The sequence below is a fragment of the Cololabis saira genome, chromosome 22 (assembly GCF_033807715.1).
Source record: "Cololabis saira isolate AMF1-May2022 chromosome 22, fColSai1.1, whole genome shotgun sequence".
NCBI lineage: Eukaryota > Metazoa > Chordata > Actinopteri > Beloniformes > Belonidae > Cololabis > Cololabis saira.
In genome coordinates, this window is record NC_084608.1 from 19,691,714 (window position 1) to 19,706,927 (window position 15,214).

The following is a 15,214-nucleotide window of genomic DNA, read 5'->3' on the forward strand; positions in this document are numbered from 1 at the left end:
ACCGTGGGGACAAATATGTTACTTGTAAAAAGCAGGTGATTAGTAATTAGGAGACGATGCGTCTTTGTTTTCCTCCAGAATGCGTCTGCCGCTTTATTTTTCACAAAAATAAAAGCTTTATAAACAATAAACATGAATCTTCACTATACAGTACAGCTGGTTCTTTGTTCACATCACTTCACATCATATTACATCATATCACATTCAACTATTCCACAACCTCTGTGAAATATATCTCCTTTAACTTTTTCAGTCTCTTTAATCATCGCCTTTCTTTTCTCACAGTTAAATTCAATATAGTATAGTATTGGTAAATACATCACATATTTGTGTCCTTCAGTATTTTACTGGTAAAAAACACTATCCACAGTGTTGGGAAAATCCAGCATGTTGGAATACCCCTTTAAATACATCTGGAATACACAGGATTGCCCAGAGTGCTTGTGTTACACCAGCTAATCGACTAAGTTTTATATAATTTTAAGTTTAAATACAATTGTAAATGTTCACATTTCAACAAAATACATTTTAACAGAACATAAAACATAACCATGGTTTCCAATGTGTATGAACAGGCTCTCGCTGAACCTCCACAAAATTGGCCTGTAATGGGAGATTTGTCCCGTTTCTGAAACGTTTACCCATTGATAACTTAGGCCAACTGTCTTAACTATCTATTATGTCAGCATGAATAACAGACGACAACATAACCGCATTTTCCGGGTAAAATACGGAGTAATTAAGAGACTCTTCCGTCTCCTCCAGAATGCGCCTGTGGGAGCAGCGGTAGGCGGGACTTCTTTACCCAGATACACTAACATACACTCACTGACAAACACATGAACAATCATTCTCTCACCACTCCCATCTACCCCTGGAGGCCCGGCACAGCCCAGCAAACAGTCCTCCATTCACACCCACGACAAAGAACATATAAACCTGAGAATGAGTTCCCCTCCTCAATTGATTAATACATAGATTAGACTTTTGTTTCCAGTTCATTAGAATGGTTTTCTTTGGGATACATAAGGCAGTGAGAACCAAGTGAGCCAAGTTAGGTTCCATGTGGATGTAACCTAGGTGACCTAGTACGCATAGTGTGGGGCACACAGGAATTCTGCAATAATGTATTTCTTTATTGAAAAAGGGTTGAAACTCCTTCCTAAATCACCCTTACATTGCCTCTTTGGAGCACAAATATCAAAGTTGATCTACAGGTGACAAAAATCAGTGTATAAAAGTGAATAAAATTAGATTTAAAAATCATAAAAATAGCCGCGTTCTCTGTGTTTGAAACCATGAGTGACAGCTCTCACGTCAGCTCAAATTTACTACTCAAACATACAAACGAGTCCGGGCTACAGTAGATGTGAAATCTAGGACACCTTAATCGTTTGAGTGCCGGCGTTGCAATGTGCACCTGCAAAATAGTCAGACGCCAGAACATGGGATGTCACAGCAAATGAATCGTCATGTCACAATTTTCTGCTGCATGACACAAAAAGAAAACTTAAACCGTTATTTTTTTTTCTCTACAAGAGTGTTAGGTAGCAGTATTTACTCATATGCTGAGATATTCCTGTTTTTTCTTTCAAAATTCTTTTAAAAACACACAGTTGTGCAAGCAATGCAAAATGAGGAACCAGGAAGAAAGGATCCCGAGTGAAGATATTGCTTAAAAAATAAACAGCAGACCGGAGAAGTGAGTCGGTTTATTTTAGCTACTCACAGTTGTGTCACAGCGGTTGCGCTGTTCAGTTATCAAGATGTATTAATAATAAACAATAAAATGTATTCAACAATTAATAAAGTAGATTACTTATCAAATTGAATTATCAAAATTACTTAATCAAATCGGGGCACCACCTGGGCTTAACCAGGAAAAAGGATAACTTTAACAGCAAAATCAGTCTCAAAAATAGGGGTTATTCTGCAGAGTAACAGTAAAGGGCTGTTATTTCTGCAGGATAATGTATGCGTATATATATGTATATATATTAAATATAGTAATAATGCACATATATATGCCTTTGGTTTTTACCGGCATGGTATCAATCATTAATATGTGTGCAGACAAGGTAAAAAAAAAAAAAAAGAGTTCGGCACTAGCTCTGTCAAACAGCCATTGTGACAAAATATGTGTAAAACAACACTGTAGCACGGCGAGTGCTACGGGGGCCCGACCGACAGGACAGAGAGGACACGAGGTTTCAGTGCAGAACTCTTTAATCAATCTTCTTCAGCCAAGACACACGTGCGCAGCAGAACCTTCACAGGGAGACGAGACCTCTTGCTGCTGTGCAGCCATGCCTTATCAAGGCTGGCAGGGTGGAGAGGTTGATTGGGGCCACCTGTGCCCCAATCAACCTGAGTGGCTGCAGCTCCTCCACCCTGCCACAAACACAAACAACTTCTCTCATTAAAATCAATCAGAATTTATTTACATCCAGGTGTCAAGCAGGTGGAAAAGCGACACCATTGAATAAATCCTGACGGCAAACTACGTTAAAAACATAAAACACTAACCATAAAGACAAACAACAAGAATAAAACGTTAACTGCATGAGGGAAAACAAAATCAAAAACAATAAACACGTGATACAAATCTTCCGATCATCTGTGTTCCAAAACAACTGGCTGCACGTGGCCGGCAAAGATGCCTGTGGCATTTAAAGATGGCGGCGCACTCGCCAACGCCACGTGCAATCAGACAGGATGACGGGGTGCAGTATTTAAAACCACGGATAACTGGCGAAAATGGCGCCACAAAATAAACAAACAATAATAATGCCGGTAGTTGCCGGCGTTACACAGTAATATGCATATGGTAACGTACAAATTTAGCTCTGAACCGCTCTAGATTAAACTGATCGCCCAGAACCATAAACCTCTCGCCTCCTTGGTTCCGGATCGGGAAGGACTGCAGGCTTTCCGGGTGCTGATCAGGGTTTCTGCCGGGGTTCTTCAGGTTGGAGCTTTCAGTCCAAACGGTCTCCCGGCTCCCTTCTCCTTCTGACTCCTAAATGAAAAGGACGGGGGTGCAGCGTGCAGCAGCCGGGCGGTCCCCCCTGGTCAACGGAGCCTGGTCACGTTGTCTCGTGCGTGCGGGTCCGGTCCACTTGTCGAACGTGCGGGCTCCCGTCTTGGCTGATGAGCGCATGGGCGTCACGGACTCAGATGGCAGGATGCTTCTCGGGCTGATCTGGGCACGCTGACCGGAGGATGAGGTCCTCCTTGCAAGAGAAACTAGAGCGGAGAGAGAAGTTAGAAGAAGAGAAAATCGGGAGCGCACGGCGCTCCGTGGTAACGGATCTTACGCTCCGCCGGACAATCCAGGTTCCGAAGCGGCCCCCCCCCTCCCAGCTCTCAGGGGAGACGTGGTCTCGGCTGCACCGGTCGGCAGGAGGTCTGTCCTGTCCGCTGGGCTGAGGGAGAGAGCGAGCTGGAGGAAAACTGAGGTTTTTGCGTTCCGCGGGCTGCGGTGACGTCATCAGCGCCTGGCCAGTGATTGGACGCGCGCCCTTCAGGCGCCGCCCCCAAGGCACCGTGGTCTTTGTAGTCTTTCACAAAGCGGCCATTTTAAGAGGCACTTTAAAGCTGATTTCAGGTTGAGCCGGCTTTAAAGTCAAATTCACATATTCACAAAATGTTCAATAAGAGTTCACATGATCACATGATGTAGTCCAACACAGTAGAGCCTCTTGCTCCACCAGACATGTTTCTCCTGGACTGATGGAGATCGAGGTCCACAATCTGACGTGGCACACTGAAGCTGTTCCCTGTCTGGACAATATCTGTAGGGTTTGGGATTCTGTCGTGATGCATTCTTGAGACACCGGCCATGGTTTTTAGCTTGATGTTCGGTTCAAGTTGAAAACGTGTCGGCTGTCTCTGTGCAGGTGGGATCAGTGGTGCAGTCTTTGGGATCCCATATGGACTCCAAAGTTTTAACTTGTCACATTAAACCGATTTGCTCTACTTTCGTTTTCTTTAAATGTCCACTTCTGTTGCCACCAACATGGCCCCACAATGCAACAGGTCTTTTCCCGAGAGCTATATATTGATTTTCACTTCAAAAAAACAAATGTGTTTGTTCATTGAAAATGTCGTAGGTTATTGCTTTGTTGTGTTTACTTTTTTTTACAAATGTGCCCATATTTCACAACAGTGACTGCCTGGAAACTGAACTGCGGTGGCAGTTGATACATTTATTGAAAGATGTTTGTCATAAGCATTCACACCTTTCTGGGAAAGCCACAATGTATTTTATTAATAAAAAGCATCATAGTGGAATAAATCAATATTGTCATTTTTTTTTAACCCGGAAGGCGCATCCTGTAGGCACGGAGGTTAAGTTATTTTTACAATGTCGTGCTCGCGCCTGTTTCTAATTTAATTAGCAGAAGGAAAGTGACAGTTTTAACCAGTTTTTTTAACCATGTTTTCCTCATTTAAGCCATCTGAAATAACAACAACAATATTGCAAGCAAAGTCCACAAGCATTTAGAGTTTTTCCTTCTTGTAAAGTCTACTCAGTGAGCACAAATGATGACAAATTATCATAAAAAAAAAGAGCACATAAAAATAAGATCTGAAGTAAATTTTTTTCTGCAGCCACAAAGTGAATCTCTTTATTGCCTTCAGAATTATATTGTACGTCTGGGAACAGACAGCTGTTACTATAATCATCGTCTTTATCACTAGTATCAGCGTCATCATTAGCATCACTGTTGTCTGTCAAAAATAAAAGATGCCCACATACTTTCACCCATTAACAGGAGCCCTTTAAGAGTGTCAGAGCAATGCAACACCCTGCATGACATGATAATATTCACACGCAGATTGCAATCCCTTGATCCAATTAACATCAAAGTGTAGTCATGGTAACCTTTGCAATGAAGACCACATTTTGTCATGATATCCCATTTTTGGAAGGGAAGAGCAGATGTTTGCATCCATAAAGTAATGTGAGTGAAATTGTACTCAAAGCTACAGCGTGTTATGTAAATTACACCATCACCGTGCGCATATGCGAGTGCATCTATAATTAGGAACATCATTTTGTGCCAAAGTAAGGCAGAGGCAAACAGTTCAAGAAGATAGAAAACAAAATAATTAGTGGCATTTTTCTGGTTTTGTGTTTCCTTTTTCTTTGTTAGTTGTTTTTTAGAATATAAAATATTCATAGAAGGTATTGTTTGCACATGATGCTGCAGAACGTGCAGCAAGCATCTCTTTTAAATTTTCTACATGCTCAGTATTCAGCTACATGGATCAAAGGGACACTTAATTTTCCTCCCCTCTCCCCATTATGCACAGTGAAAAACGAGGCAGATCCTCGAGGGAGCAGATTTGATTACGGTTTATCATTACTGTCACTCTCCATGGTGACAGAGGGGCTGATCCCAGGCCGCCAAATAGATTAGTAAGAAAACCCTTATTTTCTGCTCTGATTTTATGCATCACTTGCACACTAAAGTCTTGTTAAATTTTAATTGCCGAGTATTTGTAAGGCCTATTTCCCAGCATCTACAGCTACTTTTTAGAACTTTGCATTTGCGTTTAAGCAGCCGGCAATTAACCCAAGACAAGTTCAAACATTAGACTGAAACTTTCAAATAAATTAAACTATTCAAATAGCATAAATAGCTGTAGGTTTAGCCCGAAAGTTTGTAACAACAGGATTATGCCCATCTGCAAATCCTGATGTATGCTGATGATGCTTCTGCTGTGCAATGTAGGCGCAAGCTGTGGATCTAATTATCTCCTATCCAAATTTTGTCTCTTCCTGCCTGTCATCCTTTCTAATGCATGATTTTCTTATTAAATCTACCCAAACTCTTGCACAATTGTGAGTATTTCTGAACAATGCACTACAGAAGTATTCATTTCGAATTTGGAGATACCATAGTTTAATTTCTCAAGTGACGCTGAAAATCTTTTTTTTTTTAATCCCATTTCCTTCCCTCCGTAATTTTTTTTTTCCTGTCCTTGTCTGATATTTTCCTGTGTCTACATTAGCATAAGTGCAGCAGTGATCTGCTTCAGGTTGAAGGTTTTTAATGGGGATGCATTTCCATTTCACAGAGGACACATGTGGTGGTGGGATGTCAAGGAGGGGCTTTTGGGGAGGGGTGGTGGGTAAGGGAAGCAGTACAAAGAGAATGGTAGAGACACACTGCAGCGAGTCCTGTCACTCTTAATAATGCAGCAGAGATGGGGATGAGCAGTCATCTTCATCCTTACATGGTACACCTAGGTTGCATGCGCCTGAATGCCACAGAGCCCAATTATACGAGGGAAGCTTTTTGCCTCCACAGCGGTGTAAATACCAAATCTAAACCACAACAGAATCTCAGAGGACAATATGGTCCACTCAAAAGTCTCCACAGAGCACAGGCAACACACAGGTAAGCCATGGAGCCTGGGGGAAAGTGACATGGCAGAAAGTTGTCATGGACGTCAGAGATTTGACCCAGTTGTTGGAGTGCTGGCGGCTGTCTTGTCAACAAAGCACTTGTCAGTCTTGGCTCGCTAACTAATAATGCAATAAAATGCTCAATAAACTGCGGACAACTTCCAGATCATAACCTGAATTTACAGGAGCTTGAGGCCGGATTGTGGCAAGATTTATGAAAAAAATCCGTATACATTTTAAGTTTTCTAGTAATAATGTCAGATGAAGCTTTCCAAACCCAAAAGAATGAGCCCTCTAGTGTATCTCTCCGTTGCCTTGAACAGGCTGTGTGCTGCAAAATGTGCTGCAATTCGGTCCAGAATTTCCCGCGCTGGGCTGCGGATGTGACGTCACATGACGCTGCATGTGCGTTCTCCCCGTTCTCCCGTGCCGGCTTCACTGTTGGCTGCAGTACCCCCAACGGCCGTCGTGGTGAAGGGTGGTGCTAGAGAGTCTCATTTCTTAAAAGGAGCCTCAAGCTCCTTTAAAAGAGAAATATGCATTTAAAAAAGGAGTCATTGTAATACGTGAGGGACTGTGACCTCTCAGTCACAGGAGATCAAGTTCACAATGGAACTATTGATAATTAGTGTTTTTATAAGGTTGTTTTGGCAATTTTGCTTCAGTGATGCCTCTGGATACCAGCATAGAAATGTAGATATATGGCTAGCAGATTTAAATTTGCTTTGCAGATACAGTATGTCTAGCTGCCATCCATTAGAGCCCATTAACTATGTCCAAACGCCATAGTTAGCCAATCAAATCAGTCTGTCCTTGTAGCGATGTGTTTTGGCTGGGCTTAACGCAATGACGAAAGAGCAGCAATGTAATCTGAGTGGCAAACGGTGCAGCTGAGATTCTGACTTTTTCTCCTAAAACTAAACAGACGACAGCACTCAAATCATTCCTTTGCAAGGTTGATGTGTTTGTTGTTTTGCAGACAGACTACGGGAAAGGTTTAATGTACTCTTCTATACCACACTCTCCTGTGGCTTCGTTTTGGTCGCTCTGAATACGTCACCTTGTTTGTTGCATTGATCGTAGCGCTAACCAACTACATACAAAGGTAGTTTAATAAGCAACCATTGGTGCTGCCCCTTAGATCGGAAGACCCCATGGATCTTTTTAGGTCCCCACTTCTTTCTAGATGTAGGTTGGATCATCTACCAAGTGAACTTAATACTTCTTTCATCACTGACATTTAGCATTAATAGTCATGAATCTGACCTGACTGCACTATAGCCTCTGTGTGCAGTCTGGCTCATCACCACAGAGAAAAAGAGGATTCAAACATATCACTGTCGTAGCGTATAAAATATGCCTTATAAGTATAAGAAAAGGATTTTAAAAAATAAGCTGCAAAAAGACTTCACAGACAATCATGTGTAGGTCAACTGTGATTTATCCGTTTGTTTTGCAGACACATTTATCTGTGAAGGAAGATTCTGCACGCATGTACCAGACACCAACACTGCCTCGCCCTTCTCTGAAATCTCTTTACACTAAGCTTTTCACACTTTGCTTTAAATGGCTCTGAAACTAATCGATTTGACATCATTCCCCCATCTTCAAGAGTTGAACAAAGGTCAGTTTATCACAAGGAGATACTTCAGATTGCTGATGCAGAATAAAATACTCTCCCTAACTAATCAAGCGGGTTCTACATTTAAAGTTGAAAAGAAATGAATTATAAAATAAGGTTGAATTGTCATAAAAAATATTTTTTGACTTTTTATAATTCTTATCACTGTGCTCCTATAATATTTGACAAAAAAAATCCAGCTGCATCATCCTGTTGCACTGTAGTTTAATGTACCTTGTGTTAAATAGTTACCAGGCCATATGTTCCTATATTAGTAACGCTGATATGTGCTCTCACAGTGGGGGACCGGAGTAAGCCTTAAACATTTTAAGTACATTTTAAGGAAATAAGCACACTGCAACATCTATTTGGTCTCTTTACTTTTCTGTTTAGCTTATTCCCCCCTTTGTAGGGAGTAACCATGCCAGATCTTTGTATTGTTTTGGCATAAGTTGCTACATGGGAAACCCCTTCCTGATGCAAACCTCCCACTCCTCCGAGCTCGGGATCAGCACTACGAGTGGCGGGGGCAAAGGGGGCAAGTTTGAGTTCAGTGCCCTAATCAGACACACTTTGGCATGCGACTGGAAACCTTCTGGATGAAAGAGGAACATCTCTACCCGCTATACTACTAGCAGCTTCCATTGTTTTTTATTGTAATATAATAAAAAACATTTTCCATGAATGTTTGGACAGTGATGTTTTCTTACACACACACACACTTGCTAAGACTTCCTGCCTGAAGTGATGTATTTACAGTGATGTATTTACATGTCTTTTGGTAATCTGACCCATGACTGATTCCACTCTATAAATCAAAACTGTGTCACTTCACTATATCGTCCTAGATTGGATATATATCCAATACGTGGCCATGTGACATGAATGTGAATGTACATAATCAATCACCTCTGAAATATGAGTGACTGAATTAGTCAGTTCATTTTTTGTGTTTGTTTTAATCCATCCACTTAGCCTCTTTTGCCCACATTACATAATTTTCCAGTTCAAGGTGACATACTGAACGTCTTTCCAGATGTTTGCGTCGCGACGAGAATTTATGATGAACCTCTCTGCATTTGCATAGTGTTTGCAATCTTCCGATGCATTTTAATGACAACCGCCCTCAGTGGGTCCGGCAGGGTTTGAGGTTAAATCCAAGGAGACCCAGCGGTGAGAGTCCACCAGCAATGAGATTCACATGCAAAGTCACAACCCTTATTCATTTGGACAAGGATACATGTACTTGTAATGCAAGGCCTTGTGGGAAGGTGAACGTTGAACATTTTGCAAGCAAAACTGCGAGACAGACACAATGAAAGGAGAGGTCTAGTTGCCTATGCAAATTCAAGCAGCCTGACAAAACCATTGACTAATGAACTGCCAGGTGTCTTTTTGATAGGCGTCTACTCACAAACCAAGCCAGTCTCACTTTTGCCTGCTTTGTCCGCCATCTAGCATTTTACTGTAGAAGAAAAAGAAAATTACAATAGGAAAAAACAAGAATGATTTTTTTTTTGAGTTTCCCACAATCCACTTTATTTCATAGTGGCACAAATACAGGTATGCTGCAGGATAAAGGAAAGGCTGAGAAGCTGTAGCTCAAACTCACCGGTCCAAAGATGATTTACAAAAACTCTCTTTTTCATGTCTAGAGAGCAACAATGTTAACTGTTAAGAGTATCTGGCCATAGGTTACAGACTCATGTACACTATGGCATCCCTCACATCCCTCAGTGTACATTTGCACCACAAATCCCCTTGAGATGTTTTAGCAGAAATTTCAGCTTTTAGCACCTCTTCAGTAAGTGAAAAAGAACAAAAAAACAACAACTTTGGAATCAATAAATGCTGCCAATTTTTATTTGTTGGCCAAGCCTCAATGTTCTGGCACCACCACCACCACTGTTAAATCCAAATATCAGGTGGCACCCAGCCTTGTGCGGGACTCCAATTCTCTGTAATTATGGGAGAACTTCTGAAACGAAGTTTGTAGTCGAGCGAAAGGTGGCTCAGAACCCCATGTAGAAAGATACTGGTGTATAGTAGAGAGACGCCTCCTCTTGCAGGGACAAGCTGCTCTCTGTGGAAAGGAAAAAAGAAAACAGCTACAGTGAAATGAAGCGAAAAAGCAGCTAGACAACGACTGGCTCCCATGACTGCCGGATATCCCGGTAATAAAAAACAGATGATTACTGTGAAAACAAATTTGAGTATTGAAATCCAATCCCAAACCAAAATAAATGCTGGTCATAAATTGTTGTTAATACAAGACAGATTTGAGCAAATTGACATTGTATTTCCAGTTTCAAAAAGGAGATGTGGTCCTTATTATTAATGAAGTATCATGGATATGCTTTAGCAAGAATAGCAGAGATGCAGCCCCTTTAACAGTGTCGTTACACTCCATCTTTACAACACTAAAGCCCTCCGTTTCTTTGCCCCCCACACCCCTATCAGCTTCCATAGGGTTGAAAAAGATGGTGCTGCTTTTCATTACAAACTTCCAAGGTACGGCAACTGCAGCATGAAGGGAAGCGGTGAGCATGAATATGGATCTGGATGATATTCACTTCGGAAAGCCAAACTCACAGAACGAGCGCATAATGCATTCTTTTTAAACTAGCAACAAAAAACTGTGGTAGGCTTATGTTACCTGGCTCTTTCTGTCACAAAAACAGGCAGCAGTGTGGCAGTGAATTGTGGTGGTTAAGATGACATGAATGTTGGTTTCCAGCTTCAAACAGTGTGGTCAGTCTACAATTTTCAGCTGGCCTGCATGTAAGATGATAATCGGCGGGGAATAATTGTGGTGAAATGTTTGATCCTGGCTAGAAGATGGTATAATTGTACATCACAGTGAGAGAGAATCAAACGGTTTCAGTGAAACTGAAGAACATAATCCCACACTGACTATTATAAAATCCCATTTCTATTAACAAATACAAACATCTTAAGAGTAAATTGGTCCTAGTTGGTCTTTCTGGCATAATCTCAATTTTATTCTATACACTGATGCTCGGCCTCAGTTACAGTATTTTGTCACTGTTCATCACTGTATGACACATGTAAATTACACCGTGATGATGTTTGATGCTATATTTATTTTGCAAATTAGCTTCTGCTCTCGTAAAGATATTATGGTTTGAGCCTTTGAAGAGTCACCAAGAAGTATTTTCATGACGGGAATATGAGAGATCCAAGAAGGTAATGACAGAGGACACAACGAAGAGAAATTGCTGCGCCTATATGGGGACCCCTCTGAGCTCAAAGCTGCCAGGATTGTTTTAACCCTGGCTCACATAACATTTGTAAATACAAAGCAAGACTTCAAGCTGCTTCCCTGTGAAATGGCTAACCTAAACCTTCTATTAATGAACTTGCAGCGCGAGAGTAGCGGGGTCCAATCACAAAAGGCACATCAAGTGTCAGCTGGACAAGAGCGATGTCTCTGGATGATCAGAGCGGCGACTCAACAGCTTACACAACACCAGCAGCACAGCAAAACAGAGAGCAGAGTTAAAATGACCTGTGATGAAAAGCAGCACCACAAGAGCTTTCCATCGAGAGCAGAGTCCATCATGCACTTTCTTCTCAATTAATCATCATTACCGACAAAAAGATCCTGGTCAGAAATCTACCCCTGCTTTTAATTCAATAACTCCTTTGCTCAACCTTTGCCCTAACCACGCTCACGCCACCATCATTCTTTTAAACTGCAGGCTCATTATTTCTGATTATAATACTGAAAAATTGTGTGGTTCAGAGAGGAGCCTGGAAACCCATAAAATGACAGGAGTCCCTTTTGGTAAATTCTCTTAAAGGAGCTTGAGGCTCCTTTTAAGAAATGAGACTCTCTAGCGCCACCCTTCACCACGACGGCCGTCGGGGGTACTGCAGCCAACAGTGAAGCCGGCACGGGAGAACGGGGAGAACGCACATGCAGCGTCATGTGACGTCACATTCGCAGCCCAGCGCGGGAAATTCCAGTCACAATTGCAGCACATTTTGCAGCACACAGCCTGTTCAAGGCAACGGAGAGATACACTAGACTCTAGAGGGCTCATTCTTTTTGGTTTGGAACGCTTCATTTGACATTATTACTAGAAAACTTAAAACGTATACGAATTTTTTTCATAAATCCTGCCTCAATCCTGCCTTATGCTCCTTCAAAGCCATTTCGTATCTGGGATGCCTAGAAGGGTGTATTGTTTCAATAAAAATTGGTACAACGCTTACTAACACAATAATTCCAGTTAACTATAAACTACTTTCCTGTGTTAATCCAAAACGGCATTGATTTTCTGCCGCTTCATCAGGCTTTGTACCATGCGCAGCTTTTCTACAACAAAAACACTCCAGATAAGGCAGGCGGTAATACTTTTCTGTTATTTATTCTTCTTAAAAGAACAAATATCACCTCAGACATTGTAAAAAAAAAAAAAAAAAAAACAGGAGTATGATGAAATGCAGCACAGCAGCTGCCTCTATGCACTCTTTTGTCAAACTGCTTGTGCTTTGTCATTGCGTATATTCACAGTACATAATGCTTAAATGCTGCGCCGCTGCTCTCTTCTCAAGTGCATCTATTATTTATGAGATAAGTGGTTATTAAGCACAATACAGGCTCTGGTATGTATCTGAAAAGCATTACCGTTCTTGGTCAGCATTGGAGGGAATCGTTATTTTTAAGGTTTTACTGCTGAAACTTCAAAAGGTTCGGTTGACATAAATCCATGTATTTAGCAAGAGCCTATAAATTCATATGTCGATAGCTCAGATCTGAGTAGGTAGTTGGCAAAATTTTGCTCCATTTCAGCTGCCATGGGCAGCCTGACAGTCTCGAGCAGATGGTGCTTTATGTATTTATAATTGTCCAAACATTGTAAGAACCTCTCAGTATTTGGATCCTGAGCGCACTAATTAGCCTGATGGATATAAATAAAGTGCTTGAAATTTAGTGCATCCCAAGTGTGTGTGTGTGCATGAGTGTATGGATTCGTACCGGAGTGAGTAAGGTGTTTTCTTTTTTCAAAGAGGCGCCTACTGGAGCCTATTATCCCAGGATTCAATGTGGTGGCATGAGTTTCTCTTGAGGGCGCCAGAAAATCATCAGAATAGTTTTGTTCTCTCCCAACAGAGTGCAAAACTATCTAATGTAATATGTATGATCAAAAGAAACTGCCCAAACCGCAGACAACATTTGGTTCGTACCCTAAGGGGTGTTTGCAGGAAGTATGTTAGAAAAAAAACGTATAGGTAATCATTATTGCAAGTTATTAAGTCTGTATCCACGTATTGGCAGTAAATGATACATGGCAGCATTTTCAGGATTCCTCCTTGTGTGCAAATCTCTCACGCTTGGCTTTACCGCTGATGCTTCGGCTGATTTTCAGACCGTTATTGAGAGACAAATACCTTTCAGGTCGCTTGGAAAACAAGAGGATTGGCATTGCTGGGGAAGATGCATAAAGAGCAAATAACCGACAGCAACGTACAAGGCGAGCAGCTGTGAGGTAAGAGCGGCGTATCAGGGAGCTAAAGAAGATCAAGCCCTCCAGCAGAATATTTTCTTGGGTAAAGATGAACAATAATGCTCATCAATGGATTTAAAATTCCCCCGCTGTGCCTTTCACACATAAACCCTATTCGCTATGATACATTTTACAATGTTACACATTATGTGCCACACAAAAACATAGCCTTCTCAAGGTGTGTATGCGTTTATTTCCACATCACTTTGAGATCCAGTTAATACCGGACACCTTGGACGATGTCCAAGCATCCTGTGGTATCACATTGGGTCACTCCACCAGGCCTCCACTCACAAAGGAAATAGTTAAAGCACATAACGACCTATAAAAGTGCAATTTATGTTGGCAGTTTGTTCATGGACAGATGGCTTTGTCTCACTTAGAGCCAGGAAGGCTGTTTCACTCCTGGTTTTTATAATAATAATAGAAATTTAAACCGCCTAACTCCTGTGCCTAGCTCACGGATTAACTCACGATCTTGAAAGTGGGATGAGTTTTATCATCTGACACCGAGCTTATATCTGAAACTTTGATGTGTTGTCACTGAACGCTGGGTAAGTAATGTGGGTTATAAGCCAAGTAAAACAATTTAGTAGTGGAGTTAGTTAAATAACCAGTACTGTGTCACAGGTTGAATAAAATAAAGTTGAAGAAAGCTTTAAATAAATTATGCATATTTTTAAAACTTGAGACAACCCTTTATGTGTGATCCCTGTTTATGTGCGTGAATATTAAACCATACACACAGTTGATGCAGCGGGTGCTTATCACTGACAAGTTAAACTTGGAGATGTTTAGAAAGCTAAACACAAGTTCAGAGCTGGGTAGAGTAGCCAAAAATTGTACTCAAGTAAAAGTACTGTTACCTCAGAATAATATGACTCAAGTAGAAGTAAAAAGTAGTCATCCAAATAATTACTTGAGTAAAAGTAAAAAAGTACTTTTGGAAAAAAAAACTACTCAAGTACTGAGTAACTGTTGAGTAACATCTGATTTATTTTTTTTAACACAACCATTCAAACAGACAAAAGTACAAAACAATCATCTTCAGGTAAATTAAATCAATAAAATAATAAAATAAATTAAAATTAATAAAAATTTTAAAATAGCTTAAATTAAAATAATCTTAAAGTAAATTCAAGTACTTTAATAAATAATAAAATAAATAAAATAATAACAGAATACAAAAATAAATTAAGCACAAGTAGCACAACATTTCAAGCCTTTGTACTTTTCTTTTTGAACCAGGCAGAACTAGAACAAGCCCATGAACTCATAAACTCTGTATGTGTTTGAGTCTGTGTATATGTGACAAAACATGCAAAAACAAAAATTTTCCCAAAGAATCACTCAGTGATGTCATGAGATTGACGCATACGCGGAGGGGATAAAAGAAAAGTAACGAGCTCAATTTAGCCTAATGTAGCGGAGTAAGAGTAACAGTTTCTTCTTTATTTTTTATCATTTTATTTTTTTATAAATATAAAAAAATATCACAGAATATCTGTACCTTTTCTGATTGGGTGGGCACTGCGCATCATTTTTAGACACAACAATGAACGCATACCGCAAAGATTGTGTCTCGGCGGAGGGACCCGACGTCCCAGCAAAATGAGCACAACACAGAAGTTCAGAACAGCA